Source organism: Lissotriton vulgaris, chromosome 11 (assembly GCF_964263255.1).
Source record: "Lissotriton vulgaris chromosome 11, aLisVul1.2, whole genome shotgun sequence".
Taxonomy (NCBI): Eukaryota; Metazoa; Chordata; class Amphibia; order Caudata; family Salamandridae; genus Lissotriton; species Lissotriton vulgaris.
The window spans coordinates 802,982,305-802,996,140 of NC_141699.1; positions in this window are offsets into that span (position 1 = coordinate 802,982,305).

Here is a 13,836-nt window from a genome sequence, read left to right on the forward strand (position 1 = left end):
AGGTGCACTGTCACCCACCAACATTATTTTTTTTAAGGATCATTCCATTTCCCTCTTGACCCCCTTGCCTGCCATAGGCACACACCAGCATTCATTTTTAAGGATAATACAATTTTCGCCTAGACCCCCTTGCCAGCCATAGTTGCACAGTGTACACCAGCATTCATTTTTAATTATTGTTCCACTTTCTCCTGGACCCCCAGCCTGCCATTGGTGCACAGTCACACACTAGCATGAAAGCCTTAAGGATTATTCCAATTCCCCCCAAACCCCCTGCCTCCTTTCAGGGCTGGACTGGGAACCAGAACCGGCCCTGGCAAAGGGCTCGGCTGCCCCCCCCCCCCCTCCCACCCCCCTCCCGGGAGGAGGGGTTGGGGAGGGGGTTGTGCGACCGTGCTCTGTGCCAGGGCCGGTTTTCGGCCGTTTTTTGTTACAGGGCCGTTTTTGCAGCACTGCCCTGTAACATAAAACGGCCCCCAGGGGCCCAAAACCGGCCCCCAACCATGCGGCCCACCGGGGGATTGCCCGGTGCCCGCAACGGCCAGTCCGGGCCTGCCTCCTTTAGGTGTACCACAGCATAGAGTGGATGCCCCAACAAGATGCACATTGAGTCTACCACCTCCTGGCTCTTCTTTTCTGACATTGCCTGCATCAGTGGCACCAGAAAAGAAATACATCCAAGGTGTATTTACAGTCATGTTAGGCAGTAGAAGCCTTACAAATGCAACAGCACATTTGTACAATGGGAAGCTGGCTAAAATTTTAACGCTGGACCTTCTCCTTTTTTAGGTCTCGGCGTCAACTCGCGGAAGCGCGTCTCCGCCAAGATCTTTTGTCAGGGACTATGCTTCCCAGGAGACAGCCTTGGCCACGCGCATTGCCTCTTCAAGGAGGCGATTTCCGCTGGCCACGCGCTCGCGAACGCGCTCAGCTGCTGTCTCCTGGGAAGCAGCTACACCACACGCGCATGCGCAGAAACAGCGACAGACACACACACGAGCGCTCATGCACGCACGCACCCACACATACAGCGAACCCACCCCCGGCGTCGCATGCATACACACACACACACGTGCACCGAGCATCCCCCCCACCCCTCCGTTGTCGCACACCCCCCCACCCCTCCCCTCCGCCGTCGCACCCCGCCCCCCACCCCTCCCCTCCGCCGTCGCACACACACACGCAGACATACAGGCATTCTCTCCCCCCCCCGCCCCGCCCCGCTCACCGGTCAAAGGCCCTCCGGACACGCAGACATACAGGCATTCTCTCCCCCCCCCCCCCCCTCCGCTCACCGGTCAAAGGCCCTCTGACCGCGGGGCTCTCCCTCGGTGCTCCTCCAGGCACTCCGTGGGCGCGGGCTTCACAAAACGGAAGTCCCGCCCCACGATAGGTTTCGTTTTCTCAGTCCCGCCCCACGATAGGTTTCGCTTGCAGCTCGTTGGGTATAAAACCTTGTCGATCCAAGTGTGTGTGTATTGCAGATGTTATCCCTTTTTAGGGCTGTTGTGTCTGCCATCGCCCGGACTGTTTGCTGTACTTTGTGCAAATTCGCTAGATTGATTCCCTGGATCCACGTGTACCCTGGACACAGCGGCAGGCTTTCTAGTTGCTAATGCAACAGGGTTAGATGGTGTAATTACGACTGTTGATTTCATAGCTAACTTGCTTGTGGCCTGTATGTTCAGAGGATCCGATGTTGCCACCTCATTCCCCTGGTTAGCGTTTGTATTCATACATGTTTGCTTGGGATGTGTGATGAGGCCCTCCAAAACAACAAACCTTGACCTCACCAGAGATTCGTAATTGTCCAAACATTCCTCTATCTTGGTTAGTTTTTGTGTAATAGGAGATAGCAAGGTAGTTAAAATACTCTCAAATGTCTTCCACTGTTCTAAATCACAGTTCGAGTTAATACCATTTCCCGCTGCATAATTGGTATCACCATCAACCAAATCGGCATTAATTATAGGACTGCCCTCCTCGGGTGAGACACTGTCACGGGTTTTGTTCGACCTTGCCACTTTTGCTCTACAAGGCCTTTGTGGTCCTCCTCCCCGCTTCCTTTTTACTGCCGGTTCCAGAATTAATCATTTGGTAGAGGTTTTTTTATTTGGGGATGTGGCAGATGCACGTGTAGAGACGCTGGCTGTAATGTTACTTTGGGTCAGTGGCGATTTTGGGGAATCCTCTAGTGTTCCAAGGGGATATGGAACTTCAACGCCAACCTCAATATTAGTCGATGGTATAATAATGATTACATCTTGATGAGCTGGCGAGCGAGCTGTAGCTATAGTCCCTAGGGAAGATCTCCTATTTAATAACGGGACCAGAGACAACAGATGCTCGGTACAGAGGTCGCCCTAAGAATAAACTGATCAAGCGTCCCCACCACGCTGCCACCATGAGAAGTACCTAGGTATTTCCTTTCCTGTTTGCTCATCTTTAATAACTTAAGTGAACTTAAGCCAACTGGTAATGCAGAGTAGTGAGTAGTGAGTGCAGAGTGGTAATGCAGAGTAGTGAGTGCAGAGTAGTGAGTGCAGAGTAGTGAGTGCTGAGTAGTGAGTGCAGAGTAGTGAGTGCAGAGTAGTGAGTGCAGAGTAGTGAGTGCAGAGTATTGAGTGCAGAGTAGTGAGTGCAGAGTGAGTGCAGAGGGGTAATGCAGAGTAGTGAGTAGTGAGTGCAGAGTGGTAATGCAGAGTAGTGAGTGCAGAGTAGTGAGTGCAGAGTAGTGAGTGCAGAGTAGTGAGTGCAGAGTAGTGAGTGCAGAGTAGTGAGTGCAGAGTAGTGAGTAGTGAGTGCAGAGTAGTGAGTGCAGAGTAGTGAGTGCAGAGTAGTGAGTGCAGAGTAGTAAGTGCAGAGTAGTGAGTAGTGAGTGCAGAGTAGTGAGTGCAGAGTAGTGAGTGCAGAGTAGTGAGTGCAGAGTAGTGAGTGCAGAGTAGTGAGTGCAGAGTAGTGAGTGCTGAGTGCAGAGTAGTAAGTGCTGAGTGCAGAGTAGTGAGTGCAGAGTGGTAATGCAGAGTAGTGAGTAGTGAGTGCAGAGTGGTAATGTAGAGTAGTGAGTAGTGAGTGCAGAGTGGTAATAGTGAGTGGTGAGTAGTGAGTGGTGAGGAGTGAGTGGTGAGTAGTGAGTGCAGAGTAGTGAGTGCAGAGTAGTGAGTGCAGAGTAGTGAGTGCAGAGTGGTAATGCAGAGTAGTGAGTAGTGAGTGCAGAGTGGTAATGCAGAGTAGTGAGTGCAGAGCAGTGAGTGCAGAGTAGTGAGTGCACAGTAGTGAGTGCAGAGTAGTGAGTGCAGAGTAGTAAGTGCTGAGTGCAGAGTAGTAAGTGCTGAGTGCAGAGTAGTGAGTGCAGAATAGTGAGTGCAGAGTAGTAAGTGCTGAGTGCAGAGTAGTAAGTGCTGAGTGCAGAGTAGTAAGTGCTGAGTGCAGAGTAATAAGTGCTGAGTGCAGAGTAGTAAGTGCTGAGTGCAGAGTAGTGAGTGCAGAGTAGTGAGTGCAGAGTAGTGAGTGCAGAGTAGTGAGTGCAGAGTAGTGAGTGCTGAGTGCAGAGTAGTAAGTGCTGAGTGCAGAGTAGTGAGTGCAGAGTGAGTGCAGAGTGGTAATGCAGAGTAGTGAGTGCAGAGTAGTGAGTGCAGAGTAGTGAGTGCAGAGTAGTGAGTGCAGAGTAGTGAGTGCTGAGTGCAGAGTAGTAAGTGCTGAGTGCAGAGTAGTGAGTGCGGAGTGAGTGCAGAGTGGTAATGCAGAGTAGTGAGTGCAGAGTAGTGAGTGCAGAGTAGTGAGTGCAGAGTAGTGAGTGCTGAGTGCAGAGTAGTAAGTGCTGAGTGCAGAGTAGTGAGTGCAGAGTGAGTGCAGAGTGGTAATGCAGAGTAGTGAGTGCAGAGTAGTGAGTGCAGAGTAGTGAGTGCAGAGGGTGAGTGCAGAGTAGTGAGTGCAGAGTAGTGAGTGCAGAGTAGTGAGTGCAGAGTAGTAAGTGCTGAGTGCAGAGTAGTAAGTGCTGAGTGCAGAGTAGTAAGTGCTGAGTGCAGAGTAGTGAGTGCAGAGTAGTGAGTGCAGAGTAGTAAGTGCTGAGTGCAGAGTAGTAAGTGCTGAGTGCAGAGTAGTAAGTGCTGAGTGCAGAGTAGTAAGTGCTGAGTGCAGAGTAGTAAGTGCTGAGTGCAGAGCAGTGAGTGCAGAGTAGTGAGTGCAGAGTAGTGAGCGCAGAGTAGTGAGTGCAGAGTAGTGAGTGCAGAGTAGTGAGTGCAGAGTAGTGAGTGCAGAGTAGTGAGTGCTGAGTGCAGAGTAGTAAGTGCTGAGTGCAGAGTAGTGAGTGCAGAGTGAGTGCAGAGTGGTAATGCAGAGTAGTGAGTGCAGAGTAGTGAGTGCAGAGTAGTGAGTGCAGAGTAGTGAGTGCAGAGTAGTGAGTGCAGAGTAGTGAGTGCAGAGTAGTGAGTGCTGAGTGCAGAGTAGTAAGTGCTGAGTGCAGAGTAGTGAGTGCAGAGTGAGTGCAGAGTGGTAATGCAGAGTAGTGAGTAGTGAGTGCAGAGTGGTAATGCAGAGTAGTGAGTAGTGAGTGCAGAGTGGTAATGCAGAGTAGTGAGTAGTGAGTGCAGAGTGGTAATGCAGAGTAGTGAGTAGTGAGTGCAGAGTAGTGAGTGCAGAGTAGTGAGTGCAGAGTAGTGAGTGCAGAGTAGTGAGTGCAGAGTAGTGAGTGCAGAGTAGTGAGTGCTAAGTGCAGAGTAGTGAGTGCAGAGTAGTGAGTGCAGAGTAGTGAGTGCAGAGTAGTGAGTGCAGAGTAGTGAGTGCAGAGTAGTGAGTGCAGAGTGGTAATGCAGAGTAGTGAGTAGTGAGTGCAGAGTGGTAATGCAGAGTAGTGAGTAGTGAGTGCAGAGTGGTAATGCAGAGTAGTGAGTAGTGAGTGCAGAGTGGTAATGCAGAGTAGTGAGTAGTGAGTGCAGAGTGGTAATGCAGAGTAGTGAGTAGTGAGTGCAGAGTAGTGAGTGCAGAGTAGTGAGTAGTGAGTGCAGAGTAGTGAGTGCAGAGTAGTGAGTGCAGAGTAGTGAGTGCAGAGTAGTGAGTGCAGAGTAGTGAGTGCAGAGTAGTGAGTGCAGAGTAGTGAGTGCAGAATCTTTTGATTTAAAGAAAAAAAATGTCATGAGCAATGCCAATAGCTCTACCTTTAATGATGCCGAGACCATTGCATTGCAAATGCTTGTTCTTTTATGGAAGGAGTGCAATTTTTTTTAATTTGTGGCAACCATCTGCCCGAAATGGAAGATTCACAGACAGATCTATTTTGCCAGAGTCTTTGTTCCAGCGCTTCATCACTGTAGGAAGTGGGGGCCCTTATTGCTTACCTCTGCCATCAAATGCTGGAGACGGGAGTCCCTGGCCCCTTGCTTAAACGTTAGGCTATGTAAGGACCCCATCTGAGATAGCCCTGCTCACCCCCTTAGTAGATAGGCACAAGCAGCCAAGCTTATGTCCAAGGCACGAGTACACAGTATATGCAACCACGCTGACAGCAAACCCAATGATATCACCACAGATAGACTTCACACAAGTTTTTATAAAATGAGTATAATCTTTATATAAGAAGTTATACGATATGACCACACAATACAAAATCAACTTACAAGAATGGGTAATATTCTTTCCAGTGGGTTAGTACTAGTAGGTTCTAATCCCAACCACTGCTTCTAGCCAACAGTTAAGCTCCCTTCTAACCCTTTCCAAAAGGTTAGGCCAGTCGTCTTGCTAGAATCACACACATTGCACAGGACAAAATATATTGCAATGCGTAACGATATTCTCTTGTCCTGTGCAACAGAGAAACAATGCCATACATAGTGCCACAGTCATGTACTTTGGAATAGAAGGAATAATGCAATACGTATCACTACCAGCATGCCCTGTACCAGGAAAAAACAAAGCAATGCGTCAGGCTACAATCCTGTACTTTGCAATAAAGAAATAATGCACTGCGCCACGTTATAATCAGATACTGTGCAATGAAGAAATAATGCAATGCTCCGTGTTACAATCAGGTAATCTGCAAGGGAAAAATAATGCAGTGCGTAGCGCACCAAGCATGCAGTTCGTCAGGCACAAATGAGGTCACACGTCATCCGACAGTTTGATAGTTCGTTAGCAGCAATAATGCAAAGTGTAATACGACAGTTTAGGTGCTCCGTTAACAATGCCCCCAATATGGATCAATGATGACACAAAGGTACTGCTTCCCACTCCAGCCCCAGTATTTCCCCTCCTTGGGTCAGCATGGGCCAAGATCCGAACCGAAGCAACAGGCTCGCACAGCTGACAGAAGTGAGAGGCTGGGAGAATGTCCCTGCGGGCCCGCACCCCACCCCACCCGACATCCAAGTTATTCATAAATCAAAAGGAGGGAGGCAGAATTTGTGGATCCGCTCAGCTTCCAGTCTAGGTCATCAAACAATCAAATGGAGAATGGATCACTTGATACTACAGCACCAGGGTTTTTCGAGACCTTCTTAAAAAACCTTCATACACGGATGTAAGCGATGTGGTGGTATATCTTGGTTCTCCACCAATATACGTAGCGTGAGTGCATCATGATAGGGTTTACTTAGTTGTATGAAACCTCCACCTGGGTTTAGCCACTGGCTATGTAGCAGTGTCCAGAAACAGTGTTCCCAAAAATATATTTGTGAGTGTAAAAAATCCTTGGATCAACAAAAAAGTTTTAATAAAATATATGATTCAAGAATTATTAAAAAAAGGTTTAGTATAGATTAGGATTGTGTTACTAGATCCTTTATACATCAAAATTGGTCAGAGTTGGTCGACATGTTTCAGCCTCGTAACGCCCAGCCGGGTCTATGAGGCTTTTTTCAAGACCAAGATGGAAATAAAAAAATTGTGTACTCACATGATTTGTGTAGCACTAAGTTGATTCTATGGGTCACCTGCTTTTTGTCGAGGTCAGTAGTACCTGAAATAAAGAGAATAACTCTTTATCATGTTATTCAATAAACCCTATCTTCATTTTTTCTTCATATCTACTTATTAAGGGAAATTTTTCTAAAAAAATCATTTCACATCAATTATTATGGAAATAGGATGGTGCCTACATCTCACTCTTCGCAGCTCTCAGCTCTAAGCTCTCTGACCGCTCCATGGCACCCTGCAATCATTTCCTGGCTCCTGGCTTTGCCTTTCGTCTCTCCGCAGCCGCTGATTACAACTTCCCCACAGTGGTGGCCCGGCCGCGTCTGGAAGCGACGGCGATCAGCCAACAGACCGCATCTGGCTAACCGTGCAGACGAGTGCAGGCTTTGGCCCCCGCTGGTGTTCCTCCTAGTACTCGCATCTGCAGGCTTCAAGGTTTTTTCAGTGGCAGTCTTTTCCTGTTTTCTGCCCGCGGAGAGAGGGGATGCTGTGACTCCCATTCGGTGCTCACCTGCAAGGTTAACAAACATTGCAAACAAAGGTGAGAGGAGAGGAGTTGGCCAACGGCTAGGGTGGTTGACCTTGAATCCGGAGTCTCGGCCCAATGACGCTGAACATTCTGTGATTCTGGGCAAATGACTTAATCTCCCGTGGCTAACAAAAATATGAATGTGTTCTCATGTAATACTACTGGTGCTATGTAAAGCGCTCTGATACCCGATTTGGGTCAAGTTCGCTCTATATAAAACTCAGTAAAAAAAAGCCAAGACCGAACTCGAGCCAAGGAAAGGAGCTGAGTAGGAGGTGTGACAGGATTGAGACTTCGTTGTGAACTGTCAGACAGACAGCCTCAAGACTCAGGTGAGCGTGTTCAAGAGAGTCAGCATGAGCGAAGACCTCCACTAGGTAGACTCCTAATTGTGTGCTCAGCGAGCCCGCAGAGGCTAGGTCTGGGTGCGGCTTTCGGGTTGCCTGGCAGCCTTACTCATTGAGCCACAGCATCATTTAACACACAGCCTTCAATCCTTCATTTTTTTTCATGTCATTTTTTTTTTTGTTTCAAAGAAAAAAAAATGTAAGAATATATGTGTGTCATTATACAATAAATGCAATTAAACAACAAACAATGAGCAACAAATATTGCAATACAATTGTATTCCAGCATAGGTCTTTGAGTAAAAACAAAGAGAAATAGTGTCCATACTAAATAAACAAGAAAACTATAATAACTGAGTTACAAAAAAAGGAGAAGGAAGTTAGAGAAACTACGGAGGTTTGAGTACTTCTTGTTGAGAGGGCTTTAGTAAGGAGTGTTTTGTGGCACACTTGTCAAAAAATATTGTAACTGGTGACCATAATTGAAGCCTTTTAAAACCAATGGAAGATGGTAAAGTGGAAAAGGAATCTAGCCTGTGGTTGTGGCATACATCATACCACCAAGCTTTGAATGAGATTTTCGTAAAATCCTTCGAATTTCTTGTTATTTGTTGGAAAGCAACTGCTATTAATAAATCAATTATTTTAAAATGAGTTGCATTATTAGTCCATATTGAAGAAAGGCTGCCTAAAAAGATGTGTGTCGAAGAAAATGGAATATGTGTGCCAAAATTAAGTTAGAGTCCAGACCTGTTTCCAAAAATTATATACTGGCGTACATGAGAACAACAAATGAAAAAGATCTGCATTTGGAGAGGTACAAGTCCAACATGTATCCGGATTATTAGAGAATCTTTAATGTAAAAGTTGTGGAGATAGCAAAAGTCTATTATACACATAAAACAATGTTTGCGTTAAACTAGCTGATCTGGAAGATTTACGTATTTTAGTCCATAAATTATTCCATAAAGTAAGAGGCCATTCCGTACTAAAATCTTTCGCCCACGACTCTTCAGTGCTTGTTTTCTGTCTCAATGTGCTGTCAGAATGTAAGAAAAGGTATAATTGTGATGCTTTGGGTTTAGTGTGTAAGAGGTCAGAGAAATCTTTAGATATATGGGTGCTGGGGTTGGCAATAGCATTATTTAATATGTATACATCAAGTATAGCTTTACAAAGAATCTTAAATTTGGAGAGGAAAGAGACAGGTAAGCCGTATAACAGTTTGAGTGAGAACGGAAGAAATTCTTTATTTGACAAAAGCTGATGAACCCAGATTATACCACGTAGTCTCCAAGATTTCCAGTAAAAAGGTTTATTACGTATTAATAACATTTTATTATGCCAAATGGGTGAATTTAGACAGGATTCAGGAGTACTGTAAAGTAAAGGAAAAATGGAACTCAATAATTTTGAAGTATACTTGATTAATGGGGTGGAAAGTGTTTGGGGTTTGCGGGAAAAAGAAAGATATTCTTGAAATGAAAAAGGAGAGAGGAATGAAAGCTCCACTGACGTCCAGAGAGGACGATCCTCTACAGAGTCAAGTAACCAGTATGAAGCTTGTCATTAAAGAAACGCTTTGTGATAAGCAATAAGGTTCGGAAAATTAACCTCACTTTCAACTTTAGGACGTGATAACTTTAATATAGACATATGTGGCTTTTTCTTGTTCCATAAAAAGGAGGATAATACTGAATTATTGGATTTTAATAATTTAGTAGATACGGAGAATGGAATGTGAGATATGGTATATAAAAATATATGGGAAAGCATCATCTTAATAGTATCCAGGTGCCCCCACCAGGATAAATAAAGAGGATGCCATTTATTGGTGAGTTCTGTGAGTTTTTTGATACAATTAGTCAAGCATAACGTGACTGTCTCTTTTATTATGGGTGTAAAATGTATGCCCAAATATTTAATGGAGGATGATTTCCAAGTAAAATTAGTTGAAACAAAATCGGCTTTAAAGGTAAAGTCTATTGTTACACACTTCTGTTCAATATACACATGTGGTGAAGGATCAAACACCTAGAAATAAGGTATTGTATAGAGGAAAACTGGGAAGGGTTAAAATGAGAGATCTTACAAGTGCAGGACAAATATGTCCTACAGAAGTAAAAAATAGGAAATAGTAACCACCAAAGTTTAAATGCCTCCTCAAAATTTGTGTAATAGGGGCCACATGCAGTAAACAGGAACTGTAAGGATGAGCATGAAATAGCTGCTGAGCAGGTTGTCTCAATAGCGTTTAAGCAGAGAACCAGTGGTGAGAGACAACATTAAAATGTCAAAAAACAGCATGAAGCATATGAAGAAAAAATGCCCTGAGGACCATATCAGGAATCAAAAGAACATGTTGTGAATAAGATGCTCGGCAAACAGCACAAGGCACTTTGAGTGAAATGACTGAACAGGAACAATGTTCATAAAATGGCTGCTCGCAAGATAGCATGAAAAAGCATGAAAAACAAGCATACAGTAAAACTGTGCACTTTTAAATTGCTGAAATAAACAGTAGTTCCAAGTTGTTCATAGCCAGCGGAGGCAATAAAAATAGCTCATTTCGGGGAGATTCCGTCGTACGAGGCTTGTAGCGACATACGGAGGTGCGCAGGCAATTCAAAATGGCGGCCGCAATTTAGATGGGACTGAGAAGCAATAACGATGCCTAAATGTGGCGTTGCAGTGTAATGCGAAAGTCCTCACACACCCAGAAGTGGTCCTGAAGGCTTTCGAAGTCCGTCCATAGCCGTAATTCAAGTGAAGGCACTCTACAGCGTCTCGTCTCCCGGGTCCGCCGCGGATCTTCACTCAGCCTCGACCCTTGGGCACCAAGCCACCCCCCCAATCCTTCATTCTTGATAGTTTGCCCGCAGCACTTACTGTATCTATCAAGAACAACCCTCTAGTAGGGGTAACACCCATCATTCTGCCAGTGCCGGTGCTCATGGCTGTGCCCATGGTCTAAAGCTTGACGCCTTCCCTTTTACCATCACCCGTGAGGCCAACCAAGCCAATCAATCTGATCCATTAGAAAATTGGCATCACCAAGAAGGTGGCGAGCCCCACAGGTAGACCTGGTTGACCAGGTTGCTACAAGTCAAGCCAAAGCTAAAACTAAGCAACACAACACAGAGAAACTCTGCTTACAGGGAGGCTAACAGGATGGATCATGAGGTCAGGCAGAGTCATAAAACTACTATAAGATCGAGGTCAAAGCCTAAGATAACAAACAGGAAAGTCAAGAGCGAGAGCGAAGATAATGGCAGCCTTTACCCGGGCACTCGCCCTAAACTTGAAAAGGCAGATGACACAGTGATGGACAATAAGATCTTTTGTCCCCCCCGACAGAGCTTCCTTTAAAGGCATAAGTCACAGTGAAACACAAAGCTGACAGGGGCCAAACGCCTTAATTGCAACTGCAACTGGTACAGTAGCTCTTCAGAAGCCCGGCCTGGAAAGCCAAGAACTAATTAGAATTGCGGAGTCACCTCAAAAGAAAAACCCATGTACTCTAAAGCCCAAAATATACACTTAATTTTCCTTTTTGAAAGACCCCGAAACAGCAATCTTCTCCAAAAGCGTTAACATAGAAGGGCTTCAAACAGGGAGATCTGATCTTGTTCCGCGGCCTATGCCAAATTTAATCGAACCATCAATCCAATTAAAGAACAACCTCAGCGCAGATCTGATTATTATTTAAAAAAACTTTGAAGTAACGCCAAATGGAGAAAATATTAATGGGTCAGGTAAAGGCGTAAAAACAGGCAGTGCCAGATGCGAAGCCTATGATGCCCACAAAAGGCTCTATGAAAATGAGCAAACCCAGGGGTTGTTGGATAGCCCCCCGGACATTTCATCAATCTTTCAAAATTCCTCAAAGCCACAGCAGCCCATCAAGATGGAATTGGAGAGTGTTCTTGAGACAGACAACTCAAAACTGAACCAGCAATGGGGATCAAATATCAGGCTAAACCACAAATTACATCTCACTCTCTCCCCGCAAGTGGAGAGTTACCTTGAGGCAGCCACCTTAAAACTGCCTGAACAAGGAAGTTCAAACATCGGGCTCGGCCCTAACCTTCATCAAGTTTCCTCCCTGGAAGCAGTTCAGTGGGCAGACCAAATCCTAAGAAATCTATCACCACAGTCGAAAAAAAGCCCCCCCCCCCACCACCGGTGATCACTTTAGCTGAAGAATTAATAGTCAAGAGGGCCCCTAGCGGACATTTTGATAATTCACTACCAGCATGAGGCCTGTCGGTTCATTACGAAGATTCTTCTACATCGAACGGCGACATGTCATTTCTAGCCTCTCAAGAGGGAGAAGAACTTGTCGCCTTGTACAACCATAATCTCTCTACTACTCACTCTCCCAAAATCCACCCAAATACTGCATGGGCTGAGAGAAGTGATACAGGGCAATCAAACAAAGATTCAATTTGGGCCACTATATTAAGGACAATGCAATATTCGACAATGGCGCTCCAATATCAATCACACAAATTGGACCTTCAGTTTACAGTACTTCAACCCTGGCAGACCTTACATCAGGGATTGAAAGGAATCTAGTGGAACTGAATGGACTAATAAAGGAAGGGCAAGAATCGGCCCTTAAATCCCAAGTACCACAACAAGAATGCACCTGCTCTCCAATAATCGACTAACTTCGTTATCTTCAAAACTAGGCCACTTACTCTCTGCCCTGAAACCAATTGTCAATCCTCACACTTATGAGCAGCAAGCCAACCATTGAGAGAAAAATAACAATAAAACCCCGACCCACCCAGACGATATTAGCAGACTCAGGTCATCCAACAGGCGGAATCGGTAAAAACAGTAGCGAGAGAAGCTGACAATAACATCTTGCCAAAGAAAGCTCGCCGTGAACAAAAAAGGAAGGGTAGAAACAGGAAGTCAGCCCACCTGGATCAACCTGTGGACACTAAGACTCATCCATCTTCAGCCGAATTCAAATTCAACCTCGAAGATACTAAAAGCACCCCTGCTTCTGCTTCGGTAGATAGAACGGAGCACTCCTCTATAAGAACTAAAGCCAGGGGACCGGCCAGGGATCACCATCTTACCATAAGTCCTAGTAACACACAGGATCCAACTTACAAACCAACTCGTAGGGCGTCAACTAGATCATTAACTCAAAGCTCGTCAACCAATGATAAAGATCAGGAGGCCGCTCGAGAAAGAACAGAGCTAGCCATACCCGCGCAAGTTTCTAGCAAAACAACCGAAGGGGTAATAAATCTATGGCCGAAGCTGGGAATTGTCCCACAGGGCAGCCACAGCAACTTGTGACAAACATAAATGAGCCAAGAACCAATATACAGGACAACACTTGGACATCAACTGATTTAGAACAGTACCAACAGTGAAATAAACAATAATAACAATGTTCAAAATTGCTCTCAGACCAACACAGTAACTATCATTGAGAGAACCCGGACCCAGGATTAGGAACCACCAGAGGCAGAGGAAATAGACACCATTATATTCTTCCCAGAGTATAAATCATGTGGCAGAGTATACATACTAAACATAGGGAATGTACTGCAACTCCTACACTCTATCCCGACCCTAGCTAACACCAGTTCCACCGACCGGCTCTTCAATGAATTTCTACCTCATAATAACCGGTCATACCCAGATGTGACCAAAACAAGATGGAATACTTCTGGGATAGCAAATAAAATCATGCAAGAAATAAATAGATTCCAAAGTTGGGGAATAAAACTAAAGGCTGAGCCAAAACCACGTTACCCAACACCTTTTTTAAGATCAATCACCAATTGGCAAAATAAAATGACCACTCCAGTTTTGAAAGGCGCGAGGAGCAGCACGCCAGACACCTGCATAATAAACACACAGTCCATAGCAACGAACACAGGCTGCGGACAATCTGAAGCAACTCACTTGTCAATAACCAACAATCGGTTACACATTCAGTGAACAATAACAACAGAGCGATCAAATTGACAAGGGATGCACAGTTCACTGGCGGCCACAAAAGAGCAATAAACAATTCAAATG